The following is a 25,786-nucleotide window of genomic DNA, read 5'->3' on the forward strand; positions in this document are numbered from 1 at the left end:
ACCTGTGATAGACTTATAATCAGTAAAGGAATCAAGGGATATAGGGATAAAACAGGAAAGTGGAGTGAGGATTATCATACGAGAGCAGTAATGATTTCATTGAATGGTGGAGCTAATGGCCTACTTCTGCCCCTACGTCTGTGGTCTTATGCTCAAAATGCATAGCACTCTGACCAGAATGTACCTCAAGTGCTGTGTTCAAATTGACACAAGGAAAATATTCCAGCACCAGAACCATGCAGAGAAGTTGTGAGGTTACCTCTAGTGTCAGCGGTCTGAGGAACAAGGAAAGGATAGAACTTCCTGAAGAGAGAGGCAACAAGTAATAGGATATGGAAAATGTAGATCTGGAAATCTAGTTTAAACCTAGTTACGGGTAAATATATGACTTGTCAGGGTGTTTTTAAACAAAAAGCATTAATAGTGGCATACAAAATGATCAGGGGGTTAGATAGAGTGGACAGTGAGAGCCTTCTCCCGCGGATGGAAATGGCTGGCACGAGGGGACATAGCTTTAAACTGAGGGGTAATAGATATAGGACAGAGGTCAGAGGTAGGTTCTTTACGCAAAGAGTAGTGAGGCCGTGGAATGCCCTACCTGCTACAGTAGTGAACTCGCCAACATTGAGGGCATTTAAAAGTTTATTGGATAAACACATGGATGATAATGGTATAGTGTAGGTTAGATGGCTTTTGTTTCGGTGCAACATCGTGAGCCGAAGAGCCTGTACTGCGCTGTATCGTTCTATGTTCTATGTTCTAACACATAGAATGGATGTTTGTAGAGAAAGGGAATCAAAAAACACAATTACTTAAGTAATTGGATGCTGCCTTGGAGGATTTTTCAGGATAGATGAACCAAATCAGACCCAATGACTCTAGCCATCCATATTTATTTTTAACACTAGCTTAGGATCAGAAAATATCGGGATTGATATTTCTTCAATGATACAGCTGTAGTTGTGAATTCAGCCATGAATGCGGTCACAAGCTATCTTTTCATTGGCATCACACATTGATGTTCTAAAACAGTGGTACTGTAATAATCTAATATGCAATTCATTCACATATCTCAGCCTTTGAGAATGATAGCATAAATTATGAACATTCATTCAAGCTTCTCTCAAAGCTGAAACATGCACGTTATTAGTAATTCTTTTTAGTGTTTAACTTAATACAGTATATTCATAATTTGAGAAATGGACTTGACATTTTATAAATCAGAAATTCTATTAATTAATTCTGAATTAAAGTATGTGCAAATTTTAAAGGTTAAATTTTATTCATTCCCCCATGTACAGAAAGCTAGCTTAATGGAATACAATTGCTTTGCATGACAGTAGAGTGCGACAGTACACTTCTGACAATAGGAATTAACTGGGCAAACTCAAAGTCAGAACTGTTGGCTTATTTTTAGATTCTAAGAGTAGTGCCTTGCTGCAATTTACATTACCTGTGGACTTCAAGTCCAGTGAGTTATCCATGCTCCCCGCCCCCAATCCCAAAGTTGAATTTTCACACAAGAATAGGTCACGCCACCTAGTAAAAGGCTCAAAACTGTAAATTGTACAGCAGGATGGTGCTCCAGTAATCAGCAGTGGCATACTCTATTAAGCTTCCCTGCACTCAGCAAATTTAGTGACCCCTGCTACCGGAATTTCAGTAGATAGAGGACAAATAAAGGAGTAGCAACTACTCGTACACTCAGGTGAGCTATAAATTTGATCAGCTTTTTGCATGGTTTGCAAGGATGATATCCATTACTTTCTGTATCATACACATTAAATAAATGGGAAACCTTTGCCACTGGGACGTTAATGAATGTCTAAGACGGGTTCATATGTACAATACGACTCTGACTTAAAGGCTATTTAATGCACCTCTGCGCCGGTGGGCACATAAAAATGCCACAAGAGAACTGAAATGGGAAAATAATAAACAGGAAAGGACAGTCGGTATAATCAGTATTGAATTTACTTACTAAGGACTTTATTGATGCAGGTCAAATGAACAATATAAATCATAGAAACAAGAAAAAATATTAGAAAGAGTCAGGACAGTCAGCAGTACTGGAGGGAAGAGTTTAAAAACTTGTAAGAGAGTCTCTCCTTGAAATATTAACAATCTACTTTCTCCCCAGATGCGTCCTGACGTTTTGCGTATTCAAATTAATTCCAGTGTTTGTTTCAGATTTTTCCAGCATCCATGGCTCTTTTTGCATTTTGCAAAGATAAAAGCCAAACTAGTTCTGATTCCAACAAAGGATGTACATACAGATAACTAATTACACTTGCTTGTGTTACGAGAAGGAGGGGAAAGGGATGATAACATACTGACAAAATCATAGATTAATATAACACAGGAAAGACTGGAAAATTTAAGGTTGCTCTCTTCAGAGCAGTGTAGATTCAGAGATTTGACCCAGAGGTGTTCAAAATCATAAATGGCTTTGATAGAGTAAATCAGAAGAAACTGTTTTCCACTAACAAAAACGGCAGTAACCAGAGACAAGTGTAATTGGTAAAAGAACCAGCAGCAATATGAGGATTTTATTTAGCCAAACAACAAATTATTGTGACCAGGAATGCCCTTGAGGGGGGCATAAACATTTTATGGCACTTGAGTGGCAGCCTCTATTTTTCATGAGTGATTTCAGGTATAAAGAGAGATTGGAAAAGCTAGAACTCGGAATGGAGAAGGTCAAAGGATTTTGAAGATGTTGAGAGTTTTGAGAGGGTAGGAAGAGGAAAAACTATTCCCTCTGACGCATGGGTTAATAACGGAAGCAGGTAGACTTAAAATCCTTACCGAAGATCGAGAGGGAAGATGCAGAGACATATTTTCCCGGCTCAGGGATATTAAGATCTGGAATATTCTACCAGAGGTGTTGGAAACGGATCCCATAAAGCATTTTTAAAAAGGGAATTGGACAGGTAATTGAGAATGAGGAACTTGCATGCCAGGATGTGTGACAAAGCGAGATTGCTCTTTCCAAGAGCCAGCACACACACACACACAATGGCTCACTTCTGTGCAGCAAGTTTCTATGATTCTACTACTTTTGCATTTGTTGCCCTAAAGTAAGAGTAACGGTGTAGTACATCTCAAATCTTGCTGTGCTTACTCAATAAGTTCTGTAATGCACAATGCCAGCACTCCCAATAGCATGAATGAACCCATGTCAATTAAAAACCTATTTTGACATTAGTGTTCAAAATTAATTTGAAAATTCAAAGTTTTCCAAGGACACTGTTGCAGAAATCCATGTTATAATACAGAATAGGAGAAAGCATTTCAAACATAGTCTATCATTTTAAATTTCTTCTGGGTTTACGAGTGATGTTTTGTGATGAAAACTTTCAGTTTACCCAACTATGAATGTGTACTATAAACACCAATACCCATCCTAAATTAGCACATCAATCGGAGCTTGGAATTACACTCTGTTTTTAAAAACATTTTATTGAGGCATTTATATATTAACAAAACAAACATGATCGCAAATCAAATCAAGCCAACAGGGCTGCCAATAACCAACTTAACAAAATCCCTGTTCCCCCACTTCCCAACTCCTCCCCCCCCCCCCCCCCCCACCACTACCACTGCTGACAACTTAACTTTTCTCGAAGAAGTCGATAAATGGCTGCCACCTCTAGGCAAACCCCTCCACTGGACCCCTCAGGGTGAATTTTATTTTTTCTAACCTGTGAAACTCTGCCAGGTCACTCCCCCCCGCCCCCAGTCCCCCTCCCCTCTCCCCCCCAGTCCCTCTTCCCCCCCCAGTCCCTCTCCCCCTCCCCCCCCAGTCCCTCTCCTCTCCCCCCCCAGTCCCTCTCCTCTCCCCCCCCAGTCCCTCTCCTCTCCCCCCAATCCCTCTCCTCTCCCCCCCCCCAGTCCCTCTCCTCTCCCCTCCCAGCCCCTCTCCTCTCCCCCCCCAGTCCCTCTCCTCTCCCCCCCCAGCCCCTCTCCTCTCCCCCCCCCCAGTCCCTCTCCTCTCCCCCCCCCCCAGTCCCTCTCCTCTCTCCCCCCCCCCCAGTCCCTCTCCTCTCCCCCCCCCAGTCCCTCTCCTCTCCCCCCCAGTCCCTCTCCTCTCCCCCCCAGTCCCAGAGTCCCACCATTCCGACATATCTGTCTCTGGGCTACCAGGGAGGCAAAGTCAACACATCGGCCTCTCTCGCCCCCTGGACTCCCGGCTCTTCTGACACACCAAAAATCAGCATCTCTGGACTCGAACACCACTCTCCCCTTCAGGACCTCCGACATAACATCGGCAAACCCTGCCAGAATTCACCCAGCTTCAGACACACCCAAAACAGGTGGACATGATTCGCGGGTCCACCCACGCACACCTATCCTCCACCCCTTCAAAAAACCTGCTTATCCTGGCCATATGTGCCTTGAGGACCACCTTAAACTGGATAGGCTAAGCCTAGCGCACGACAAGGATGCATTCACTCTCCTCAGGACTCCTCCCACAACCTAGCATCCAACACCCTACCCAACTCCTCCTCCCACTATCGGGGCTCCCCCCCAATCCATCAGCTCCTTGTAAATTCCTGACATCTTCCCTTCCTCTGTTCTTGACACCACCTTGGCCTGCTGCCCTTGGGGCGACAGGTGAGGAAAGGACAATGCACTCACTGCATGTTTAGAGCATTAAACTAAACTATCTGAAGGTAGAAAACAGAATGAATTATGGTGGCACTTTCTTATCCACTCCATAAAATTAAGCTGTTGTCCCACTGCTGATAAGTATTAAAACCTTAATAATTTGCATAATTATTCATAACTGCTATACTTAGGGCAGTCAAATACAGCAAAATTAAATAAATTTAATCATGATGGTGCTGATGTCATTATACAGACTTCGAGAGGCTTGGATCTATTTATACAGACTTCGAGAGGCTTGGATCTATTTTTAGCAACACATTTTGCCACAAACCATAATGCATCCAAGTGCCATTCAATTTCATATTCTTCCACCAGATGGAGAACTTCAAAATTACAGTACCACAGATTCAACAAGACACTAAAATAAGTATCATAACATTCTGCTCGTGACATTCTGTAGTGTCAGTTGTTTCACTGATTTAGACTACAAAGTTATGGAGAATGCTGCATAGTAACAACGTAGATCATTAATTTAGAAACTTTGTGTCAGCCCTGACTCAGCAGCAGATTGAGGTAGAACTCTTTGGGTTCAAGCCAACCCCAGTGACTTAAGGACAGAATCTGAAGTGCAATATGAGGGAGGTCTGCACTCTTTCAGGTAAAGTGTAAAACCAAGGCCTCATTTATTCTCACTTCTCAACCTTTTAGCTAAGTTCAAACGTAGGTTCTACCGCGAGATCAGGGCTGGGATTTCCATACCCCCCACCCCTGTGGTGTGTTTTACGGGGGAGGGAGGCAGCCTGTCATTGGTCAGCGAGGGATCAGTTGACAATGGGGTTTCCAGTTTTATGCATCACCCCACTGGGAAACCCCTGGTGGGAGTTCGTCGTGGCGGGACCAGAAGATCCCGCCGGCGAGAATTGCTAGAAAATTCCGGCCCAGGTGTAATGCATGTACTTGTCTGCTTGGATCCTGTATGCCATTTTTGTGGAAGCAATGAATTGGATTCAATTCAAATTTGAATTGTTTTTTGGAGCAAGCAAGGAGATGGATTAAGGGCTTGTCCACTCTGCACATTGGCTTTGTAACTGAGAAAGGAATACGTTTTTAAAAATTATGTCTAGTCAATGTTCAAAGAGGAGCAGAAGTTCTTTTGGCGAACATTTATCACTCAATCAACAGCTAAAATAAATAATTTGGCTGTTTGCAAACTCGCTGCCCAATTTTTTACATTACAACAGGAGTCACAATTCAAACGCACTTCATTGGCTCAAATGAACTTGAGCATACGGAGGGTTTAAAGGCACTATATAAATGCAAGATCTCTCTTGCTTTCTTATTTTTGGAATCACTTCAACAATAGTACACATCAAACCTGGGTGTCCCATATAACGTTGCACAGTATTCCTCCACCCATATAAGTTACAAAACATTCAAAAACAATGGGCGTGATTCTCTGTTCCTGTGGCTAAGTGCCAGCTCAAACGGAGAATCCGTGCGGATCTCCACCGAATCTGATACCTGTGAGGGGCTAGCACCGGCGCCACAGGAAACGCCCACGGATTGCGTTGCCAACAGTGACCTCACAGCCCACCCCGACCAGTCCCCCCCAGCCCTGACAGACGCCCCCAGTACCCCCCCCCCCCCCCCCCCGGTCAGTGGCACGGATCCCAGTGATCGTGGCACCGCTGGACACAGTCTACAGCCAGCATGCCGGCTCAGACCTCACGCGTCGGGAACGCAGCCCATCGGGGGCAGAACATCGCGAGTGGGCCGGCCGATGAGGCGCCAACGGCATTGTGACTGTGCGCGATCACGATGACTGCGGATTGGAGGGGGCAGGAAGCAGGAATCGCAAACCGGCGTCAAACCCGGACCAGCACAGATTCCAGCATTGGAATAGATTCCCTGCCCGATCGTCAATTACGATTTCGGCATCGGGCAACGAAGAATCCCGCCCAATATCTGTGAGCGTTTATGATAGACAATTTCTTGACAAAAATCAGTTTAAAAACTGGACTTTTTGTATTGGAGAGAAGTCCTTCCACTTCCTTAATACAGACAAGAACGTCAGAAATATAATAAACAATAACACACCAAATATGACATTTAACAATCTAAATTCAAACATTTATGAATTACGCATATTTTGGAAAGTCTGCAGATAAATATTGGGCACGATTTTTCGGGTCTATTTCACCACAGGGCGAAAATCCTGTTATGATCGTTAAATTTCCTGCGAGGGCCATAACGAGATTTATGCTGGGGCGATCGATCTCAGTTCAAGATCTTTCCCCCCACCCCTCCCACCTCCCCAATCAAGGGCGTGATCAGGTTCACACCCTTTAAACTTACATTGACTTAAATCTCATTAAACAGCTTTATTCCGCAGCATCCAGCCCACAGAACTGCTGCTGCCACCTGGGCACCTTGCAACTGCCAGGTGCCAAGCTGGCATTGGGCCCATACTAGGAATTGTGTAAGGTGCCCTGCCTGTATGTGGTGGGGTGCAGGGGCCCAGGATCCCCCCCCCCCGACCGGTGAGTTGGGGCATTTGGGAGGGGTGGGGGGGTGGGGGGGTAGTGTCATGAGATCGGGTGTCATTTTTAAATGGCATTCCGATCTCTTCCCGCACTGAGGAGCACCTCTGGTTGGAACTCCTCAGCACAGGAAATGTGGCTAAGTGGGGCCTCGACAGGGTGTTCCCCACCATGACATGAAAACAAGATAAAGAGCTAATAGATAGCGGGATGGTTCCTGGTGCTTAATCACGCCCAGAATAGTACTATTGCGTCCATAGAATTCAAAAGTAGCGAAATTGTTAAAATAGAGGAATCTGGCTGCAGTAAAAGTACCATGCACAGTTCAGGCCTCAATACTATTAAAACGGCATAAGGATACTATTAGAATTCCATTATGTTACAGGGAAAGATTGATCAAGTTGGATTTTTCTTTCAAGAAGAGAAGACATATCACTGATCTGAGAGAGGTCTATAACAGTATGAATGGGTTAGGAAGAGAATCTATCATAAATACAAGATAGTAATGTCAATCCAAGAGGTAAATAAGGGGAAATTTCTAGATAATATGGAACACTCTACCACAGGGAGTGGTTGAGACAAAATGCATGATCAAAGCAATAGAAGGTTATGCTGAAAAGCAGACAAGAGGTAGACTTAATGAGAGGAGGCTGGAGTATACAGTACAGATTACTTGACTGTGCTGTCTTCTGTATAATTGTATGGAATACACGACGGCTGGGATTTTCCACTCCCATTCGAATCGGGTGGGTTTGGCGATGAGAGCATAAAATATCACGAGAAGGCCAAAGTTGGGTAAATGTAAACGCATGTCAATGAAAAGGCAAGAAGCGATCATTCCCTCCTTCAGTCAGTGGCAGGCTGCGTTTCCCACCAATGTCGGGAACCTCATTGTAATAAATTAGCATCTCATTATCGGGCCCATATGCGAGAATCATACCGCAGGTCAAAAAAATCCATCCATGACGGCGTGATATAACAGTATACAGCAGGACTGTTCTCAGAAAGCGGAACCTGGTGAGCAGCACTCCCGGGTAGCATTTCTGATCTACACTATTTCCATTATGGTAAAGGCTGCTGAGTTTGCCCTTCTAAGTAACTTCAAGGGAAAAAGAACTCCTGTGGAAATTCAAACAAATCAAATCTAATGTTTGGTTCTTCAATTTCTTCTCCTGACCACTCTCTGGGTTTATGCCATCTCAAACGGAGTAAGATGTTTTACTGCAGGTCAACAATTTGTGACACAAGCTTTAGAAAACGCTTTTGAGGAGCATTCTTTAATCACCCTCTACAGCAGAATTCACAAGGGGACAAAATGCTGCGTAGATGGAACTCAAGAAGGAATAACCAGTACATTTTGAATGTCCCTCTAGAAAAGCATGGATGAAAAAAAGAGGAAGCTGTTTAGGAATCTGCGTAAATAGATCCATGTTAATGCACAGTGATACATGCACCTTGGACTGGTATCAATGGTGTGCAATACCTTTTTTTATAAAAAGCAACATGATGATGAAAAATGTGCTTGGGTATGCACCTTGGAATGTCAAGCATTTATAGATAACAAGCTCCCGATCTCAGTTAGAACATAAGAGATTGAAAGAGGGAATTAGTGATCAGGAGGGAGGATTGCATGGTTAAACAATGGTTAAACAATTGCATGTTTTTATCACCAACAGTAGCAAAGGCACAAGATAGAATACCTAAATGATGCCTCATGCCGCCGAGGTCCCAGGTTCGATCCCAAGTCTGGGTCACTGTCCGTGTGGAGTTTGCACATTCTCCCCATGTTTGCGTGGGTTTCACCCCACAACCCAAAGATGTGCAGGGTAGGTGGATTGGCCACGCTAAATTATCCCTTAATTGGAAAAAATGAATTGTGTAGTCTAAATGTTTTTAATTTAAAAAAAGTATAACAGCCTTAATATTTAATATTTGGACATCTGTGACTGTGTGAAGTAATTTGAAGAGGAGCATAGAAGAAAGTAAACCTGAACCTAGCTCATTAGAAAAAAATCTAATGTATATTTGGAGTTCAAATTTGAATCATGATTTGAATCATGATCAAAGTACAAGTGTTGAAAATATCAAAAAAGTGACTATTTGGCAATTTAAATCATTTTCCATGTAGAATTTAGCTATAAATGATCATGCACCTTTAATGTTTTAGTAGCTTCTCATGAATGGATTGATTTTGAATCATCAATTAAATGTAGAAATAAATTTAAACAGCAAAATGAGGCCACATGTCAACAAAATACTATAATGATATCATAAATTATGGATTTCATGCTCAAATCATTTCTTATTTGGCCATTATAGTACTGAAAATAACTTATCTTCTATTTTTTAGCTACACACAAGAGTTGATAGAGGACACAGGAAACAGCAAGAGCAGTGGGACCCCAGAAGGCAGCAAGAGAGCAGCTTCACTTTGAAAAACGTGAGAGCAATGGGGCTTAAAAACATGGCGAGAGCGGACATGACTTCACTCAGGAAGCAGTGAGAATTTGGGAGCTGATGGACACCAGTGCAATCCAAGACAAACACCTCTCACGTTTTATTAAGGGGAGGTTGTGTCCGACCAACCTGACTGAATATTTCAAAGAAGTGACCAGGTGTGTAGATGAGGGCATTGCATTTGACGTAGTTTACTTGGACTTCAGCAAGGCTTTTGATAAAGTCCCACATGGGAGACTGATAGCGAAGGTAAGAGCCCACAGGATCCAAGGAAATTTGGCAAATTTGATCCAGAATTAGCTCGGTAGCAGGAAATAGAGGGTGATGGGCGAGGTTTTTTTTTGACAAGAAGCCTGTGTCCAGTGGTGTCCCGCAGGGATCCGTTTTGGGGATATGAATATAGGAGGGTTGATCAGCATGTTCGGGGATGATACGAACATTGCCAGGGTGGTAAATAGTGAGATCAGCCTTAGATTACAGGAGGACATGGATGGGTTGGTCAGAGGGCTGATCAATGACAAATGGAATTCAATCCGGATAAGTGTGACGTGATGCACTTGGGCAGGACAAACAAAGCATGATGCAGGGTAGGTCCCTGGTAAGCACCAAGGATCAGAGGGACCTCGGTGTGCATGTGCACCGGTCCCTTAAGGGAACAGAGCAGGTAGATACAGATGTTAAGAAGCCAAGGCACAGAGTTTAAGAACAGGGAGTTGGGCAGCACGGTAGCATAGTGGTTAGCACTGCTGCCTCATGGTGCCGAGGTCCCAGGTTCTGAGTCACTGTCCGTGTGGAGTTTACACATTCTCCCAGTGTCTGCGTGGGTTTCACCCCCACAACCCAAAGGTGTGCAGGTTAGGTGGATTGGCCACGCTAAATTGACACTTAATTGGAAAAATTGAATTGGATACGTCTAAATTTAAAGCAAAAGAAAAGAACAGGGAGGTTATGCTGTAACTATACAAAACGTTGGTTAGGCCGCAGCTAGAGTACTGTGTGCAGTTTTGGAATTCACAGTATAGAAAGGATGTGATAGCACTGGAAAGGGTGCAAAGGAGATTTACCAGGATGTTGTCTGTGCTGGAGAATTTTAGCTATGTAAAGAGATTTGATAGAGTGGGCTTGTTAACTTGGAGCAGGACAGATGAGGGGGTCATGATAGAGATGTATAAAATTAGGAAGGGCATAGATAGAGTAGATAGAAATAAACATTTCTACTCGATGGAGGGATCACTGACCAGGGGGCATAGATTTAAGGTAAGGGGCAGGAGGTCTAGCGGGAATGTGAGGGAAAGCCTTTTTACCCAGAGGGTGGTGGGAGTCTGGAACTCACTGCCTGTAAGGGTGGTGGAGGCAGAGATCCTCATAACATTTAAGAAGTATTTAGATGTGCAGTTGCGATGCCAAGGCATACAGGGCTCTGGGCCAAGTGCTGGAAAATGGGATTAGAATGGTTAGGTGGTTGTTTTTGACCGGTGCAGACGGCATGGTGGTGCACTGCTGTCTCATGGCACCGAGGACCTGGTTCGAACCCAGCCCCAGGCCAGTGTGTGCAGTTTGCACATTCTCCCCGTGTCTGCGTGGGTCTCACTCCCACAACCCAATGATATGCAGGGTAGGTGGATTGGCCACAGTAAATTGCCCCTTAATTGGAAAAGCATTGAATCGGTACTTTAAATTTATTTTTAAAATGGTTTTGCCCGGCACAGATGTGGTGAGTTGAAGGCCGTTTTCTGTACTGTTGACCTTTATTTTTTAAAATAAATTTAGAGTACCCAATTCAATTTTTCCAATTAAGGGGCAATTTAGCATGGCCAATCAACCTATCCTATACATTTTTGGGTTGTGGGGGCGAAACCCACACAAACATGGGGAGAATGTACAAACTCCACACAGCCAGTGACCCAGAGCCGGGATAGAACCTGGGACCTCGGTGCTGTGAGGCAGCAGGGCTAACCACTGTGCCACCCTTCTGCAGACCTCTATGATCCTGTGATGAAGTGTCTGGAACTGGAGGAACTTCGGCACAGAGTAATTGAACTGAAGGCTGAGCTGCAGGACACTTTGTTCCAGGAGGCAGTCACACCCTGAGGATAGGGTCTTCTTATTTGGCCGTGGTGAGGGACCGGACGGTGTGACTGTGGGTTCAGGAGATATGAGGGACCAGAAGGTCGAAGTGGATTAGCCTCTAACAGGTTTGAGGTTGTTGCAGCTCATTTGGACGAAAGCAGGGGCTGCAGGGCAGATAAGCAAATGGACCGTGATTCTGTGGTAAAGAAAGCCATTAACAAGAATGCAGTTGTAGCTGAGGACAGTATAGGCAGCAGGATAGACTTAGTTATCAGAATTAGAGTGCTGTCTGCCTGGTGACAGGGTTCAGGCCATCTTCCCTGAGCTGGAGAGGAATTTGCAGTGGGAGGACAAGGCAAGACAGCCAGGTAACAATAAGGGTAATGATAATCAGTTTGTGGCAAGAATGGTCAGAGGATACAAACTCAAGAGTGTGCTAGCAGGTAAAGCTAGAGGTTACAAATACAGTAAAAAGACAAAACTGAAGGCTCTGTAAGTGATTGTGTGCAGGATTCATAGTAAAACAGCTGAATTGTCAATTCAAATAAAATGAAGATGTATTATCTGATAGCTATTGGAAAGACATGGCTGCAAAATGGCCGTTAGATTGCAGAAAGGGCCAGAATCGAGAACCGTGCCGGGCGCTCATCGATTTGCAATCTAACAGTCCCGCTCCCGTTGGTGAAATCAGGATCGCATCGTAGTATGGCAAGGTACCAATAATCACGACTTAAGGGCAATCTCCATACAATTGAAGGACGCAAATTCCTATCTAATGGCCTCCTGTGATCAAACCGCCACCCCAGCAAGTGGCTCTAGCGGGTGCCAATTGGTACACCTTTTAAAAAATGTGAAGCTGGCGGAATGGCTGCTGTGGGGATCCAAGGAGGTGAGTAGCCATCGTCACTCCACTGGGGTTGCTGCCGGGGTCGTTGTGGTGGAGCCCCCAGGGGGCCAGCCCCAGTCGGGACGGGGTGCCATCGGTGGTTGTGGGGGGGTCGGCCATGGGCTGGATGTCTCCGCACCCACGGGTCTGCCATGCCACCCCCTAGATCATGTATCCCCATTATGGGGGGAACCCCAGCCCCTGCCCGTCTGCCCCACCAACCACCCATAACTACCATCGACCGTGGAGGCTTCTGGCTGCGCGGCTGAAGGTTATTGCTAATAGGGAATTGTCAATCGTACTTAAGGGAGCACTTCACAGCTCCCAAGTGAATCGCCGTGGGATGACATGCCTCGCATCCCAATCAGACTGTGATGCCTTGACATTGTGCCTGAACACTGCAGGGAGCAGGATGTAATGAGTGGAGTTTCACATGGATCAGTGCTGGAACATGAACTATTTACAATCTGTACCAATGACTTGGAGGAAGGGGCTGAATGTATGGTTGTTACATTTGCTGATGACACAAAGATAGTTGGCAAGTAAGTTGTGAAGAGGCCATCAGGAGTCTGAAAAGGAATATAGAGGGGTTAAATGAGTGGGTAAAATTTGACAGATGGTATATAATTTGGAAAAATGTGAACTAGGCAGGAAGAATAGAAATTGGCATGCTATTTAAACTAGGGAGAGAATGCAAAACTGTGATACAGATGGATCTGAGTGTCCTGGTACATAGAACATACAGTGCAGAAGGAGGCCATTTGGCCCATCAAATCTGCACCGACCCACATAAGCCCTCACTTCCACCTCTCTCCCCAACCCAATAACCCCATCTAACCTTTTTGGATACTAAGGGCAATTTTAGCATGGCCAATCCACCCAACCTGCACGCCTTTGGACTGTGGGAGGTAACCGGAGCACCTGGAGGAAACCCACGCAGACATGCGCAGAACGTGCAGACGCCGCACAGACAGTGACCCAGCAGGGAATCGAACCACTGTACTACCGTGCTGCTGTACATGAACCACAAAGTTAGTAAGCAAGTACAACAAGTCATTATGAAGGCAAGTGGAATGTTGTTATGTTATGGGTCAGGGTTCAGAAAACTCCAAAGTATATCATGGAGTTCACCTGTCCTACAACTGTTTATTGATTTTGGTTACGATGAGCATAAGGACCTGCCCCTCAGGTGTTATTCAACAGAGGCCTTAAGCACTTTTAATCAAAAACAAGCTTTATTCTACAAATTTAGTTGACACTTTATAAACACACACAGTAAGCATAGTTATCAACTACAAAGACAAATACCTCACACAGCTACAATAATCTATGTATCACCCTTAATAAATTCCCCCCTTTAACTGTTCCAATTTCTTAACAAGATCCCATAAACCAGTGCCCCCTTTTCAAAGGTGTGGCCCAGCACTCAGCACTCACGACCTGGTTTGGATGCTCATGTTTCCTTTCCAAAACAGCAGGCTTGAATTCCTTCCAGAAAGCAATTATTTATTTTCAAGTTGTCAAGTAATCTGGAAACCGCTTTTAAAACGGAAGATAGAGACAGTGGCCAAGGTACTCCTCTTTCTGAGTACATCAGCCAAATGTGGAAACAAAAGCAAAAAATCTCAGAGTCACAAACAAGCCCCAAAGTAAAGCGAAAGTAAAACCAACTCCCAGACCCAGCTCCACCCACACAATGACATCACTGAAGCATGTGACAAGACAAAAACATTTCTTAAAGGGACACTCGCATGACAATTATTGCAGGGGGAGGAATGAATGGAATATAAAAGTAGGGAAATTTTGCGATAGTTGTACAGAGATTTGGTGAGACTATGGGCGTGGTTGAATGGTCTCGTCATGCCCGACTTGAGGGTTCATTCGACTGAGACCTCCCATGGGATTTGTGACACTAGAAATCCTCGCAAGATCTCATGAGATCCCAGGAATGAACGATCGCACCTGGAAGACCTCACGATGGCGTCATTTAGCACTGGTCCACACAAACATGTGTGTGGGGGGGGGGGGGGGTCTCCCAGACCATTGGAGGCCCCCGGGTGGTCAGGCTCTGGGCTGGGTGGCACCTTTGCACTCCTGCTGCTACCCGGTCACCGCCCAGCCTGACACCTTGGCACTGCCACCTGGGCACCCTGGCAGTGCCATGCTGGCACTGTAAGAGTGCCTGGGTGGCACTGCCAGCTTGGCAAGGACACTACCAGGGTGCCTTGCTGGCAGTGCCACGGTGCCACGTTGCCATTGCCAGAGATCGGGCCTGGGGGTGCCCTGCCCTTGTGTGGGATGAGAGGACTCCCTAACAGTTAAGTTGGTGCATGTGGCTCCAGTGGTGCAATCGGTTAGCGCGCGGTACTTATACAGTTAAGTTGGTGTGTTGGGGGGCTACCAAGGCCGCAGTGAGGATACCGAGGGGGGAGGGTTAAGACATTAGGGCAGCATTTAAAAATGAGGTCAATGTGGTCTTGTGGCGCATTCCCCACATGGAAAAAAATAGAGTCTTGTTTGATAGCGGAGTTGTTCTCGGCACTTTAGGTGTTGAGAAACACTCCACTATATTCTGGGGCTGGTTTAGCACACTGGGCTAAATCGCTGGCTTTTAAAGCAGTCCAAGGCAGGCCAGCAGCACGGTTCAATTCCCGTACCAGCCTCCCCGAACAGGCGCCGGAATGTGGCGACTAGGGGCTTTTCACAGTAACTTTATTTGAAGCCTACTTGTGACAATAAGTGATTTTCATTTCATTTCATTTTTTAAATGCACCCAAAATGTGACTTTTTTGGTCGCCTTATTTAAAGACATACTTGCATTACAAACTTTTCAGAGAAGGTTCATTCAGCTGATACCTGGGATGAATTGGAGTTATCTTATAAAGTCTTACAAGTAATGCTTCAACAGGTTGAGCCTGTATCCACTGGAGTTTAGAAGAACAAAGCGATCTTACTGAAATATACAGATCTTGAGGGGGCTTTGACAGGGTAGATTCTGAAAGTATATTTCTCCTTGTGGGAGAGTCAATAACTGGGGCGGGGGGGGGGGGGGGGTTAAAAATTAGGGTTCTCCCATTTAAGATAGAGATGAGGGGAAAAGGGCGGCACAGTGGTGCAGTGGTTAGCACTGCTGCCTCACGGCGCTGAGGACCCAGGTTTGATCCCGGCCCCGGGTCACTGTCCGTGTAGAGTTTGCACGTTCTCCCAGTCTGTGTGTGGGTCTCGCCCTACAAGCCAAAGATCTGCAGGATAGGTGGATTGGCCCCGCTAATTGCCCACTAATTGGTGAAAAACAAATTGTGTACTCTAAATTCATTTTTAAAAAAGAGATGAGGGGAAATATTTTCTTGGAAAGACAAAGGGTATAGGGAGTTGAATCCACAATTAGAGCAACACAACCACAATCTTATCAAATGGCAGATCAGGCTCAAGGGGCCAAATGGCCTACTCCTGCTCCTAATTCCTATGCCATATGCAGCTCCACATATTACATTCCCAGAAGAATTAGATTCTTCAGCCACGTGAAAGGAAAATTAAAGATGAAGAATTTTGGAAGTTTACACTGAACCAGGTTTTCAATATTGTGCCTGCTAAAATTTACAGAAAAAGTAAATTTACATTTGTGCGTTATTATTTCATCCTTAGTTTATTCCAAATGCAATGTTAGTTTTCTGATAAAATTTTATTTTTGGACTGACACAATCCAAACATTATCAGTACAACTCAGCATCTCTTAGAGATGTACAGAGCTCAATTAACTTTATATTCTGAGGTCACAAGTCAAAAGATACATAAAGCAATGAGAAAATAAAAAACAGCAATGCAGAATTCATATACGCAGCATTATCACAATTCTGATAACTGATTTAATTCCAGATAAATGCTATTGCAAAACATTGATAAAGGCTTTGATAATAGTTAATGTGGCTCAATTATACCTGAACCTGACTGTAACACAGGCAGAGGTCAATGAACCAGTCTTGTTGCCAATCTGGCTTTTTCGGAAAACAGGACCATCATAATCACAATTGGCATAGTGACCACAAATGCCAAGTCGTACAGCTACAGAAATGTCAAAGGAAGAGGTTTGAAGCAGATTATGTCTGGGCCAGTGTTAGGCCCACATCAAAGCTGTTGGCTCTAATCTCCTTTACCTAACCTTGTGCTTTCTGAACTTAATCTCCACTTTTCTACTACTTATAGGCTGGACTTTTCATCCACACCCGCCGCAAGATCGCCACGGATGAGGACCATGTGAAGGACGGTTGACCTCGGGTGGAATTTCCTGTCGCCGGGCGGGCACTGCCAAAAATCCCGGAATTATCTCTCTAGATTTTACTAATTTCTCTCCTGGTCCATTGATTTTAAGAGCCCTCCCCCTTTCCATATGAAGGTCATAATAATGCAGTGAGCCTCATAAGCAAATTATGTCGCATTTTATGATGTGATTTTGAAAAATTTAAAAAGAAAATCCACACATACGCAGGTTAGCTGGATTTAAAAAAGCAAGAGAAAGCCTAACCTGGCTGCTTTAGTCATGAAATCAGCTGAACCATGATAGACACAGATTAGCATGGGGTGACTGCTAGTAACACTGTGCACAGGACAACGATGTTCCTTAATTTAGCTTTGCAATTATTCTGTGGGGGAATCAGGGGTTATGAGAAGGCAAGAGAATGGGGGATGAGAAAATATCAGCCATGATTGAATGGCGGAGCAGACTCGATGGGCCGAGTGGCCTAATTCTGCTCTTATGGGCTTATGGTTATAGAATTGAAATCATAGTAATTTTGCCATCAAAACATAAGCCAAAATAATAAAATTTTAGCAGTACCATAACTTAGCTGGTAACTTGCTTCCTCTTTCAATTTAAAAAAAAACTTTGTTTTTGAACACTGATATGTGGGAGTAATGGGAGCATCGGTCTGGTCCCCAACCTGCGATAATCACCGGTTTGCGCCGGGGATTATGGTTGGGGGGTTCCGAATATGGCGGAGAGCGGGGATTGAGAGGATGGGGGACTTGTTTATAGAGGGGATCTTTCGGAGTATGAGGGCACTGGAGGAGAAGTTTGCGTTGGTGAGGGGAAACAAATTTAGATACCTGCAGGTGCGTAGACAGGTATCAACCTTCCCGCTCCTACCGCTAAGGGGGATTCAGGACAGGGTAGTTTCCAGAGGGTGGGTAGGAGAAGGGAGCGTCTCGGACATTTACAGGGAACTCATGGGATCAGAGGAGACACAGATCGAGAAGCTGAAGCGAAAGTGGGAGGAGAAGCTGGGGGGGAAAAGATAGAGGAGGGCCTTTGAGCAGACGCGTTGAGTAGAGTCAACGCGACTGCAACTTGTGCCAGGCTCAGCCTGATTGAATTCAAGGTCATCCACCGGGCCCACATGACAGTGGCCCGGATGAGCAGTTTCTTTGGGGTGGAAGACAGGTGTGCAAAATGTGCGGGAGGACCAGCGAACCATGTCCACATGTTCTAAGCTTGTCCAAAGCTTAGGGGATTTTGGCAGGGGTTTGCTGATGTCACGTCCAAGGTATTAAAAACAAGGGTGGCATGGAGACCAGAGCTGGTGGGTAATATTTTGGAATAAAAAAATCTTACTCCAGCCTCTTGGGAGTTAATTTAACTGTCCATAAAGGCGTTGAAGAGACATTTCTGACACAGGTTATTGAATTGGATACAGAACCAATCTCTGTTTTTTTGCTCCATTAACACTTGCCTCCCCACACCCTTTCCTCCCGACATGAACACAGATCAGCAGAGACCATCAAATCCCCCCCCCCCATGACACACACAGATCAAAAACTGCCCCCCCCCCCCCCCCCCCCCACACACACACACACACCTCTGAAACAGTGTTATCAACTGGTAACATTTCAACCTATTGTTAGAGACAATGAGAAAACATTGCCTCCAGTGAATCTAGAGGTTTCCAGTTAAGCGAGCAAAGGTGTTAAATTATCCTTGGCCTAACGGAACTATTTCCAAACATTGGGAATAGTACTTGCATTGTGAAATAGTTGCTACTCATAATTCGGAAACAACTATGTCTGCACAAGCTTATACATGCTCAGATGTTTTACGTTGAGCCGAGTTGAAGAAGTCATCCCACAATATAAACATTGTGGTTGCTTTTGCATCCGATACTGCAAAGTGGCTCTGCAATATAAATGGAATACATAAGTGTACGTAAAGCCCTACCATGAAGTAGGGGTGATAGGGACCACTTTATACACTCTTAAATCATGCACACGAGCTTTCTCCAGTTTTTGAAAATCGGATTTCCTTAATTTCCTTTGTTGCTTCAAAAGGAACAGTAAAAATTCTATTTTTCAAAAGGAGACCAAGCTAAGTTTTCTTTCATAGTTTCCATTATATTACTATAATATGGGACTGGGAATTGCACAGGATAAATATTCAAACAGAGATGGACCAGAATGACCTTATCAATTCAACATGGTACCATCGATTGGGCAAATCTGGAGTACTTCCGAATTGGAGCCGAGCCAAACCAAATGCATTCTATTAATTTAGTTGTTTTAAACTTAAATATCTTATTTGAAACTTCAGTCAACAATGTTTTTCTCTAGAACTAAAATTGTTAGAATGGAATAGTCTTTAATTAAGGCCATAAGACATCGGAGCAGAATTAGGCCATTCAGCCTGTCGAATCTACTCCACCATTCAATCATGGCTGATACTTTGCTCATCCTCGTTCTCCTGCCTTCTCCCCATGCCCCCTGATCACCTTATTAATCAAGAACTTATCTATCTCGGTTTTAAAGACACACTTCTGCAGCAAAGAGTTCCACAGATTCACCACCCTCTCGCTGAAGAAATTCCTCCTCATCCCTGTTTTAAATGAAATGAAAATGAAATGAAAATCACTTATTGTCACAAGTGGGCTTCAAATGAAGTTACTGTGAAAAGCCCCTAGTTGCCACATTCCGGTGCCTGTTCGGGGAGGCTGGTACGGGAATTGAACCTTGCTGCTGGCCTGCCTTGGTCTGCTTTAAAAGCCAGCGATTTAGCCCAGTGTGCTAAACCAGCCCTGGATTGTCCCTTCAGTCTGTGGTTGTGACCTCGATTTTCCAACTTGTGGAAACATCCTCTCCACGTCCATCTATCCAGGCCTCGCAGTAGTAAGGCCTGTAAGTTTCAATAAGATCCCCCCTCATCCTTCTAAACTCCAATGGGTATAGACCCAGAGTCCTCAACCGCTCTTCATATGACAAGTTCCTCATTCCAGGGATCATTCTTGCGAACTTCCTCTGGACCCTTTCCAAGGCCAGCACATCCTTCCTTAGATCTGAGGCCCAAAACTGCTCACAATATTTCAAATGTGGTCTGATCAGACGCTTATACAGCCTCAGAAGTACATCCCTGCTCTTGTATTCTAGCCCACTCAACACAAATTCTAACATTGAATTTGCCTTCCGAACTGCCGGCTGAACCTATATGTTAACTTTAAGAGAATCTTGAACTAGGACTCCGAAGTTCCTTTGTGCTTCTGATTTCCAAAGCATTTCCCTCTTTAGAAAATAGTCTATCTTCCTTCCAAAGTGCATAACCTCACACTTTTCCACATTGTATTCCATCTGCCGCCACTTTGCCCACTCTCCTAGCCTATCCAAATCCTTCTGCAGCCCCCCCCCTTGCTTCCTCAATACTAAATGTCCCTCTTACTATCTTTGTATCATCTGCAAACTTAACAGTGCCCTCAGTTCCTTCTTCCAGATCGTTAATGTATATTGTGAAACGTTGCGGTCCCAACACCGACCCCTGAGCCACACCACTAATCACTGGCTGCCATCCTGAAAAAGACCCATTTATCCCCATCTTCCTTCTGCCAGTCAGCCAATCCTCTTTCCATGCCAGTATCTTACCCTGAACACCATGGACTCTTAACTTATTCAACAGCCTCCTATTGCAGTGTAATGCAAGCTGACTTGTGACAATAAACATTATTATTGTCAAAGGCCTTCTGAAAATATAAATAGATCATGTCCACAGGTTCTTCTTTGTCTAGCTTCCTTGTTATCTCTTTAAAAAATTTCCATGGAGACTATTTAGAATTTTCCCCAAATCCAAAACACCACTTTTCTGTTTTGTTTTGTTAGAAATACCTAGTTCATGGGCCATAGCAATATTTTAGAGGTTTATTTACCTCTAGGGCGGGTGATAAATTAGCGCCAGGTCGGACAATTGATTTTACGCTGGCGTGAAATTGCAACAGGGCCTTCCGATGCTGCCTGCCATGGTACATCGGGAATCCCACTGGAGGACAGCATGAAAACAATTTGTATCCTACTGATCAGATACAGATGAAGGCTCAGCCAAAATCTTGTCCCCGCCGATGCCTGATTCTCTCAGACACCAGCAGGAGTACACACCTATCCAGAACAACTCTGGACAAACGTGGCGTCCAGAAGTCAGGATTTACCTGAACGGGCCTGTGGCTGTCTTAGAGTTGAGAATGGAAGGCGCCAGCAACTCTGGAACACCGCAGGAGAGGGGTGAGGGGGAGCATCTATCAGGTGGATCTTCCAGCTTTAATGTCTTCGAGAAGGTGCATCTTCCAGCCACAGAATATTTTAACGACAATGGACAATGGTTTCATGTTTATCATTAGACTTTTAATTGCATATTTTTATTGAATTAAAATTTCACCTCTGCAGTGGCAGGATTTGAACCTGGTTCCCAGAACATTACTCTGGGTCTCTGGTCTACTATTCCAGTGACAATACCACTATGCCACCGCCTCCCTCAGGTTGTGTGCCTTTTAAATATGGCACCAAGATAGGAGGGTGCGACGCAAACCATCAAACCCGTCCACCGCAGAAGACGGCATCAAACTCCCACATGCATAAATAATTACACCCAAGGATGGAAGCTATAACGTGGTCCCTGGTGGCCTCCCCAGCAGAAAACAATCCCCGTCCCACCCCCGCCACTAGAATTAGTCCTAGAAGGGAAAATTCCTCCTGAGGTGCTTACGCTGCTTTAAAAGAAATGTAGTCCAGAGAATTGCTTTGTTTTGAAAGTTAAAGCTGCAAGTAATTTGATAGTTGCCCCTAGCCAATGATATTTTAATGCTTTGGATGTTGAAGATCCAAAGCTATCAAGGATGACAAGAGACAATGCCAGACTAAGCTAGAGTCACAGACTAACGGACTCTCGTTGGCTGTGGCAAGGCTTAAACAACATAACGGGCTACAAAGCAAAGCCAAGTAGAATCTCCGGCAGCAGCGCGCCCCTCCCTAATGAACTCAATGCATTCCTATGCGCGATTCGAACAGGAAACCATCAGACCATTGTCAACTGCCCCAGCAGCCTTGGACACACCCATACCTACCGTCACAGTTTCCGAAGTCAGATCGGCCTTCTTGAAAGTGAACACTCGATAAAGAAATGGGTCCTATTGGAGTCCCTGGTCGTGCACTCAGAGCCTGCCCGGAGAAACTGGCAGGTGTGTGCACAGACATCTTCAACCTCTCCCTATTCCATTCCGAGGTGCCCACCTGCTCAAGACCACCACCATTATACCGGTGCCAAAGAAGAACCAGACAACGCGCCTCAATGACTACCATCCGGTGGCCTTGACATCTATTATTATGAAGTGCTTCAAGAGGTTGGTCATGAGACGCATCAACTCCATATTCCCAGAATGCTGTAATTTGCATACCGCCACAAACAGTCCACAGCAGAAGCCATCTCCCTGGCCCTACACTCATTCCTGGAGCATCTTGACAACAAGGACTCCCATGTCAGACTCCTATTTATTGACTTCAGCTCCGCCGTCAACACCATAATCGCAGCCAAGCTCATATCAAAACTCCAAACCCTAGGACTACGCTCCTCCCCTGCAACTGGACTTTATGGCCCATAGACTACAATCAGTAAGGATAAACAACAACACCTCCTCCACAATATTCCTCAATACCGGGGCCCCGCAAGGCTGCGTACTTAGCCCCCTACTATACTCCCTATACACACACACAACTGTGAGGCAAAATTTACCTCCAACTCTAGCTCCAAGTTTGCTGATGACACGACCGTAGTGGATAGGATCTCGAACAACGATGAGTCAGAGTACAGGAGTGAAATAGAGAACCTAGTGGCATGGTGTAACGACAACAAAATCTCTCTCAATGTCAGCAAAACTAAGGAGCTGGTCATTGACTTCAGGAAGCAAAGTATTGTACACACCCTGATTTGTTATGTCTATGTGTAACATTAGCGGCTTCCTTGTGGTGCACTTGACAAAGGAAGGTTCAGACGTGGAGATAACTTCAACACGTTTATTAAACTATTTACACTTCTATTACTCGGGTTCGACACTACTGCTAATCCTACTATAGCTACCCAGACTGACTAACCAGTTGCTGCTATCCACGTGGTGGGTGTAATATTGAATTAACCCTGTGTCTCTACTCACTGACTGTCTCCACTGGAAAGAGGCAGATCATGTGTGTGGTGTCCTTTATATATGGGTTGGTGTAACACCTTCCTGTGGTGGTGTCACCTGTGTGTGTATCATGAATGTCCATTGGTTGTGTCCTATCTAACTGATCTATTGGTTGAGTGTGTGTGATATCTCTGGTGCTCCCTCTAGTGTCTAGCTAGCCTACATGTATTTACATTGATGCACATCACCACATCCCCCTTTTTTATATGTTACATATTTTCTGTACACTTTAAGAAAATTGAACAAAAAACAGGTAGATAGGTTATGGTGTATACAAGTCATGGGAACAGTAAGAAGTACAAATCATTCGTGTGAGTCCAAAAACAATCAATCATTATGGTCAAATGTCTCTCTTGGTTATGAACGCCATCAACGTCCCTGTGCCACAGGAACCAAGAAGTGGTCAAATCACTTCGCTGTCTGATTTGGAGTCCCTTTCTTTTTCGATGTTTGTGATGATGCTGTCAGATGGCATCTTGTAGCTGATAAGGTGTTGACGTTGATGAGGAACCAACAACAGTATAATTCAAGGTCATGGATGTGCCGTATGTTGAAATTGGATAAGACTGTACATACTGGTTCTGGCCACGTGCTGTGCAGGAAGGGTGATCCTGCTGAGAACTGTTGAAGCTTGTCTTACTGGAAACAGAATTGCTGCTCTCAAAAATACCTGGTGATGGTGTGAAACTAGAACCTTGCATCTGATAGGGATATGCCGTCTGGCCATGCTGGGGTGCAGCAAATCCTGGGTTGTAACTGAGGCATCCAGTCTGTAGTGCAGATTGTGTTTGCAGTAGTCCTCCTTCGGTCTTGATTCCATTAGTGGGCAATCCGTAGTGCTGGCCTGTTTGAGAATATGCTGCAGGGACTGCTGGCTGCTGCATGCCTGAATACTGGGTTTGTACAGCATGAGCTGTCATTGGCTGCACTGCTGGTGTGGAAAAAATGTGTGGATATAGCTGTGGTGAATATTGGTGTATTCCTCTTGGACTGTAGCCGCTGCTCGTTATTACTGACCCAGTGATCCGTCTCCTGTCGTTGTGGCATCTGCTGTCACCCTGAGCGTGCCATCACTGAGGTTGCGGCACTCCCTGTCTGGAGTAAAGTCCAGCTTACATGAATCAGAGTTGGCGTTTGGTTGCTCCCCATCTGGAGTCTGGTCTGTTTTAACTGAGTTAGTGTTGGTTTGTTGATGCTCCCCGTCCGGAGCAGGTTCACTGGAGTCAGCTGAGATTTCATGAAGCTGCACGTCTGGAGTTGGAACATGCAGGAATGCCTCGACTTGTGGAGAGGTTTGAGCGATTGAGGGTGGAAGTATCATGGTGTCACCGGAGTCACCAGTGGTCTCACTGTGATCGTCGAGTGCCTCTGTACACACTAGCTGAGGTCTGTCACTTTGCACATTTTGCATGGGAAGTGGGATGCTGTCGTCACTCGTCTCACATACCGTGGGTAGATCCTCAGTAGCTGCTTGTTGTTCACTTGGGTTGGGTAAATTGTCAGAGTCTTCATCTGGTGGTGTAAACAATGTGGGTGGACTGTCATTGTCTTGCTGTTGACCTTCATTTGGGCTTGGATTGTCATCGTCGCTTCGTTCTTCACTGTAGCATGATAGACTGTCATGGTCGTCCTGCTGTGCACTGGAGCATGGTAGACTGTCATAGTCGTCTTGCTGATGTTTGAGCATGGCAGACTTGCATCGCCCGCCGCTAGTTGGTCAGAGGAGGTTGCTAGACCCTCATGGTCTTGTTCCTGCAAGGACAGCGCGTCGGAGTCTTGCGATGCTTCATTCGTGGAGGCTGTCCACGAACTCGCTGCGGAGGCTTGTGACACTGGAGTCACTTCTTGTGTGTGCAAGGACTGCGCTCTGGAGTCTTGCGTTTCTTCTATCGTGGAGTCTGTCCACGAGCTTGCTGTGGAGGCTTGTGACACTGGAGTCACTTCTTGTTCATGCAAGGACTGCGGTGTGGAGTCTTGCGTGTCTTCTTCCGTAGAGTCGGGAACCCTGAGCGGTGCGTAGACCACGCTGTGTGTGGCAGCAGGCCGCTCTCTTTGGGCTTGTACCGCTCGGTCTCTTGGTCTCAGGCCGCAGCATAATCCTGCACTCACGAGTTGGGATGTCATATCTGCTGGGCTGAAGATCCTCAAATCCGAAGAACTCGTCGTCGGGGTCGTCAAAGTGCAATACGTCTCGTTGCGGTTCGGATTTGGTACTGGGGTAGCCTCCCAAGGTGAAAGCTTTGTCTGAGTCGTAGTCTTCTAGGACCATATCATCAATGTTTGCGTCGGAGCTGGCATTGGGCTCGTGAGGTCCAGAGAAAATGTAAAGGTCGGTATCGAAGTATTCAAGGTCGGAATCATCGGTTTGGGCGTAGGTAACTGCTTGTTGCAGGGTTCTTCGGAGGTTAATTTCATTTCCTGGTTCAATTTGAGGCATTGTGCTGTCATTCCAGGCGAAGGAAAGTTGTTTTACGGCTTTAAAAGATTTTTTCTTTGATTTGGGACGTTTCTCCTTTAAATGGGCGCATGTGACATCATACGTAGGAAGCGTCGCTGTTCGTGTACCGGCGTCCATTTTCGTGATTGCGCATGCACGGCATCTCGCGCATGCGCAAATGGCCCTTCCCGTTCTGTGTGCTTCTCGCGCATCTGCACAAGTGCAGTCCCTTTAGAAAGATGGCCGCCGATCAAAATCGTTCTCTGCTCCGGGATCTCGGACTCGTGGTGAGTACTGGCGCTTCTCTTAC

The 25,786-nt window shown here is 45.2% G+C and overlaps 1 protein-coding gene and 1 long non-coding RNA gene across 8 annotated transcripts in view; one reads left to right on the forward strand and one right to left on the reverse strand.

The window, feature by feature from the left end:
* Window positions 1–25,786, reverse strand: part of LOC140424893 (sickle tail protein-like) — a 931,095-nt gene that overhangs the window by 760,854 nt on the left and 144,455 nt on the right. The gene's annotated exons all lie outside the window — the stretch shown is intronic.
* On the forward strand, window positions 1,600–17,486 carry LOC140425722 (uncharacterized). The gene is made up of 3 exons (XR_011947951.1): window positions 1,600–1,708; window positions 9,502–9,766; window positions 16,768–17,486. It is a non-coding gene; the product is annotated as an uncharacterized lncRNA (long non-coding RNA).

The sequence above is a fragment of the Scyliorhinus torazame genome, chromosome 6 (genome assembly GCF_047496885.1).
Source record: "Scyliorhinus torazame isolate Kashiwa2021f chromosome 6, sScyTor2.1, whole genome shotgun sequence".
Taxonomy (NCBI): domain Eukaryota; kingdom Metazoa; phylum Chordata; class Chondrichthyes; order Carcharhiniformes; family Scyliorhinidae; genus Scyliorhinus; species Scyliorhinus torazame.